Raw genomic sequence first — 6466 nt, 5'->3', positions numbered from 1 at the left:
AACTTCCTACTACAAAAAGTTCTGTTTTTTAATGCTTAAAACAGTTGTGTAATGTCACTTTTTCATTTGGGGTGATTTATCCCTCTTAGGCCTTGTTAGGCCTTGTGTTGAGTCATCCCTTTAGGCTCTTGGTGAAGCCTTTGCATGACCTTTCTACTACTGAAATCTAGAGGATTTTCAATGGTGGAGAGGTGGTTTTGGTGTTCTAAATAGGAGAGGGTCATCCCCTCTCCTTGTATTGTGTATACTAGCTTCATATGCCTCATGTTTGAGCACCTTTGATAAGCTTGTGTTAGCTTGTTCTTAGCATGTATTTGTGTTTGTTTTGCTGAGGCATAACACTATTTTTACTTGCTTTGGTCACTCCATGCATGGTTAATACACTTGTAGTGTAAATCACACAAACTAGCTTTATGTGCTTCATGAAATAGCATGTCATTCTAGCTTGTTTTCTTTCCATTTCAGCATGTTTTTGGTGATGTTTTTCCATGTCATGACTCTGTTTTGGTTTGGTTTGGTTGGCCCTTGCATGCTCTATACACTTGTAGTGTAATTCCATGAAATAGCCTAACATGCATCATGTTGTAGCATGTCATTTTAGCATGCTTTTGGCTTAGCTCTGAGAAGACTTTGTTCATATTTTAGCATGTTCAAGGTCTGATTTGTGTTGTCTTGGCCATGCATGACTTGCTTTGTATAACTATGGTTCAACCTAGCTTGTTAGCTTTGTGTGTTGAGTCCTCTAACATGCATTACTTGGACTATTTCAATGATTTAGCATCATTTATTATGTGATTGCAGTCCATGTTTTATGGCCATCCACTCACATTTGTCACACATTCAATGCGTTGGAGGGTTTCCCCCTTTATGCCTTAATATGAACCATTGCGTATGCCTTCATGCCTAAGCTTGCGAGCCATCATTTCAGTGGTTATTTGGGGTTATTATGCCACGATATAACTCTAATTTTTATTGGTTAATTCATCCCATGCTTGGTCTTAATAGGTGTAGTGTAATCCACCTTATTTGCCTTGTATGCACCATGCTTCATGCCCTTCATGCTAGCATATTTTGGCCTACTTCCATACATGTTTTAGACTCATTTTAACATGTTCTAGGACTGTTTTGGGTTGCCCTTGCCATATGCTTCATGCTTTCTATAGCTATAGTACAAGTGCTCTTGCTTGCCTCAAGCTTTGAGCACCATTGCATGCTTCATTTGCGTTGTGCACGTGATTTGGCATCATTTAACATGGCATTTCAGAGCATTTAGCACTGTCATATTGCTACCTCAATCATGCTTTAAGTGCCTTTGAGTGTTATGCATTGTTGCCTAGTTTATGGCTTAGCTTGTATGCTTGCATGCCTAGGTTTTTGAGCCTCCATCTCAGTATGTTTAAGTCCTTATTTTGACCTACTTGAGCTCTGTCCATGCTTAGTTCATGCATTTGTCCCATGTATTGCATGCCTCCTTTGTAGTCCTCTTTACTAGCTTCATGCTTTAAGGACCTAGCATGTCATACTTGTGTTGTTTGAATGATTTGGCATCATTTCTTACCTCATTTCAATGCACTTAGTATTGCTACACTTCCATGTTTTTCACTCTTTAAGTGTTCTCGAGAGTTGCACCTTAGTGCCTTAATTGGTGAGCCAATTGGTATTTGTAGACACCCCATTTTTTACCGACCTTAAAACTCAGACGTCATCGATTGAGCTCTCGGTGATGGTGCATGTTATGCTCGTTCTAAGGTTTCGGAGTTTCGGCTGAGAGCTTTGCCTCCAGACTTCGAGACTCTTTTGTGCTTTACCTCGGTTTGTGAACCAGGTTCTGTTTTCTCTTCCTGAAAGGAGGGAGAGGTCTCGTAGACCATCTCCCAGTGGCCGTAGGCTATTTTTCATGGTCATAGACCACTGTTCCCGTTTAGAGACCAGTTTTTGATTTTCGGAGCTGTCAGCCGTACGCCTCGGTTCGGGACCGCTTAACTTTCTCCGTTTGCTCTAGTTTTTGGCACAAACCTTGCTTCCTCTCTCTAGAGGGACACTGTTTAACTGGTCTCCCTCATTTTTTGGGCCACAATTGCTGGTCTCCCACCACACCACTAGCTTACATTCAGTTGGAAGACCACCAAATGGGGCTGCCGACCACTTTTTGTTGAGTTGACCCTTTTGAACTGGCTGGCCGACCACCTGAATTGGTCGGCCCCTTTCCTCCTGTCTTGTCTCAGTGAGTTGATTCCAGCTGTACCAGCTGGGAGACACAGACTGGATCCTCCATACACGTGTATGAAGGATCTTCCACTTTGGTTTTAAGCTTCTTGGAGAAGCTTTAGCCTCCCTTGTCTATAAAGGAAGGCCTTTCCTTCCTTGTAGAGGGTTCTAAAATTCTCTAAGGCATGTACATCTATCTCCCTCTATATCTCTCCCTTTAAGCTTAGAAAGTGTGAAGTTTTTGGCCCTTTGCACACCATCTCCTAGCCTAACCCCTCCAACACCAACCTAAGCTTCTTGGAGGCCTTTTCCAGAGGTTGAGGAGCTACGTTTTTGGTCCAGAAGCTGCTGGAGTTGCTGAGCTACAAGGGTAACACACTTTCTCCCTTTTAAGGCTTTATTTTGCTTCATCTTTTAGCCATACTTGCAAGCATATTTGAGCTTTTTCATCAACTGAAAAAAGTCTTATTTTGAGGTCCTTAACATGTTTGTTTAAGATCATTTTTCTGTTGGGGGTCATCTACCCCCTTGCATGCTTCATTTTGCCTTATTTTGAGCCATGCATTAGGGCCTTTGCATTGACCTTTGTTTGGCCTTCTAGCCACTAAAATCCAGTGGAATTTCAGTGGCTAGCATGCTGTTTTGAGTGCCAAAATGAGAGAGGGGTGACCCTCTCTCCCTTTGTTTTGTTTCCTAGCATATTTGGCCTAACAAAGGAGCCCCTATTTGCATGCTTCCGAGCCATGTTTCAGGCCATTTTTGGTGAGTTTTAGGACCTGCATAGGCTCTGTCCAAAGCTTGCTTTTCCATATTGGGTGTCCATCTTGCATGCGTAGAACAACCTTCTTCATAGCTTATCAAAGGAGCATGCCATTCTTGCATGCATTGACTATGTTTCAGTGAGTTTTTGGGCTTTATTTGGCATGTCATACCTCTGAGTTTTTCTAGTTTAGTGACCTCTTGAATGCCTCATATACTTGTAGTGTAAATCCTCTTTACTAGCTTACATTCCATGCTATTTTGACCTTTGATTCTAGCATATTTTGGCCATACTCCAAACTGATTTTGTGCATGTTTTGGACTGCCTTAGCTCTTTTTTTAGGCCTCTTGGTCGAATGATGCTTGCTATACATGCTTGTAGTGTAATACCCATGCCTAGCTTTGAGTTTTGAAGCTTCTTGCATGCTTGAATGGTGGTGTTTTCATGTTTTGGGGTCATTGAGCATGTCATTTCAGAGCCTATACTTGTGCCATATTCCCATGTTTTTCACTCTTTAAATGTGTTTGAGGGTCGTGCTTAAATACCTCATTTATGGGCCATTGCATGAGCTTCATTTTCATGCCTTTCGGGTCATCATTTTAGTCCATTTTCCTACTGTTTTGGGCCTGCATAGGGACTGTTTGGGGCTGGTTTGGTCATTTGTGCATTGCTTTGCATACCTCTAGTGTAATGCACTTCACTAGTTTCGGTATTCGGGCCATCTAGTATGCATTGTGTGAGGTGTTTGCATGATTTGGAGCCACTCTGTATAACATTTCAGAGCTGGAAAATGTGTGATTGTATGCCATATTTAATCCCTTGCCATGCCTTAGTAGAGTTGCACTGTGTGCCTTAGGTTTGGTCCCTCGCATTATGCATGTTTGCATGAGTGTTGTTGCCTTAATTTCATCATGTTTAGCCACTAATTTGGGTGTGGCTAAGGCTCACCTATCTTGGTTTAAGTCCATCTTGCATTGTATATGCCATTTAGTCCATGTTGTTGCATGATTGACCATTGCATTGTTTATGCCTTGATCATTTCATTGTTAGTCTCCATGTGTGCATATGCCATATAGTTTTCATGTGCATTGAGTATGCCATTGATTATTTCATAGCATTGTATATGCTAGTAGCATATTTGCATATCATCATTTGCATGTTTGCATTATTTAGTGGCATTATGTTTAGGTTGCATGTTAGAGTTGCATTCATGCATGCCATGTGTATTGCATTGTGTTTGGAGTAGGGTTTAGTCTAAACACGAGAAACGAGGGATGTTTCGTACTCCAAGTGACGGAACGTGCCTCGATTCTCGGTCGCCGACACTCCGAATTACCCATGATGGAGTTTAGGCCTTGTTGTGTTTATATATGCATTCATTTTACATCGAGTCGTGCAATCCGACTCCTCAGCCATCATGCACCAAGATGCGTGATTGGTGGCACGAGGATCGAGGACTACACTCCCTGGAGCTTGTGCAATGATGGAGAGAGTGGTCATGCACACATATGTTGAAAATACTTTGCCATGCCCCTTTCTCGTTCTCTGTTGCAGCAAACCAGAAACCAGCAACAAAAACTGGTCAGCAGCCTTCTAGAGCTTTGTACAGTGTTCTGGGACCAGTTGCAAACAGAGGCAAATCGAGGCATCGCGATGGATTTCCCAACAAGGCGACTTAAGCATGCATGCATCCCTATCATTCGGAACAGAGCTGAGGCAGTCCATTTTGTTTAATTTGCATGCTAATTTCCTTACTTACTTAGTTAATTCATTAATTAATTAATGTTGTGTAATAATTAGTTTAATTAGCTTAGATTAGCTAGTTTATTCTATACTATTCATTCGGACCCTCCGAGGAGGGCAATGTTGTAATAAGTGTGCGTGTGTGTGTGATGCATGTCTTCTAACCCCACGTCTTTCTCCCTTTTATTTACCAACTTATGATGGTTAGTTTAGGGCACGTTTCAATTAGCATACTTATGCTCGCATGTTTGCATCCATTTATTTGTCTCGCATGCACCGGGCTCAACGCATCATACTAACTGCATTGTATTTCAATTCTGAGTTGAATACGTGTATCAGTTGTTGCATTTCATATGCCATTTTAGAATAGCCGAGCCTATCTTAGTTGCATTTTTGCATGTGTTGCATTAGGCATTTCATCATAGTTAGGATTCATGCATGACTTCTAATTAGCTTTTTTCTTTGGCTTGGAGTACTCGGTAAGTATTTATGCTTTAGCATCCTTGCATGCGTGTGAGTGACTGCCACGATAGCGTGCTTACCATAAGGCTATTTGCTTATGTGATATAACTGCCTGAATGCCTGTGGGTGAAGGTTGGGTTATTTGAATTGGAACAATTCACCAATTGAGAGTTTTAAGCCCACTTGAGAGTGGCAAAATCATGTTTTCTTAAGCCCACTTGAGGGTGGCAAATCCACGTCTTAGCCTACTTACGAGTAGCACCATCAAACCATCTTTCAAATAAATAAACATGAAATGTTTTGTTCCAACTCAAATGATCCGATCTATACTTGTATGTTGTGTGCATCACATAGTAATTCTAGGCTAATAACCGGAATAAGAGGACATAACATTTCAAAACCCGATATCATGCTTAGTAGTGGCCGATCTTTGATCGGGCGAGCAGGGGTGCTCACGAAGTGACCTTCCCCAATCGTACCCAAGTTCCCGAGCCGAGGCAACTTTGGTGATGACGGACACGTGGCCTTAGGCACGAGTCAGGGTTTCCTAAATTCTCTCAAAATAAAATATTTAGGTGGCGACTCTGTATCTAGCAAAGCAATCCATGTTTGGCACTTCTTTTTAAAAATCAATTTTTCAAAACGATTTGTCGGATTTGGACTCTTTGATGATTCATTGGTCTTGCATTGCACTCTGCGAGATTAGATACAGGACCGTGACATTGAGTCCGAACTGTAGTAAGCCCAATGAACAAAACGGGATTCCCTCCCGAGACATTCGGGGACGTCTACAGTATGCATGCTTGTATGTGTTTTCGGTGTCTTCGTTTTAGCATTATGGCCTCTGTTTTGGCATGGTTGAGGTCTACCCATATTCGGTTTAAGCCCATTGAGCATTGTGCATGCCATGTCACATCGGATCGTGCATGTTATGTTGTTGCTTGCATTGCGCATGCCATGCTCTTGATTCGCATTGTGTATGCCATGATCATATTGCATTGAGTATGTCATATTAGTCATTGCTTTGTGTATGCTAGTTACTATTTGCATTGTGTATACTAGTTGTCATGAGCATTGTGTATGCCATGTAGTTCATTCGCATTGTGTATGCTAGTATGTTAATTGCATGTTTGCATGCTTATCCCTCCCATGTTTCTATGCTTGAGTCGCATTGTGTATGCCATGTTATGTGTTGCATTGTGTGTGTGTAGGGTTTGGTTCACTTGAAACACAAACATAACATCTGGCCTCCCTCTCTCTTTCTCTCTCTCTCACTCTCTTACACGCAACCGC

Source organism: Camellia sinensis, chromosome 14 (assembly GCF_055761805.1).
Source record: "Camellia sinensis isolate YWXY chromosome 14, ASM5576180v1, whole genome shotgun sequence".
In the NCBI taxonomy this organism is placed as follows: domain Eukaryota; kingdom Viridiplantae; phylum Streptophyta; class Magnoliopsida; order Ericales; family Theaceae; genus Camellia; species Camellia sinensis.
The sequence above is the reverse complement of the archived record's forward strand: the minus strand, read 5'-3'. Positions refer to the sequence as shown.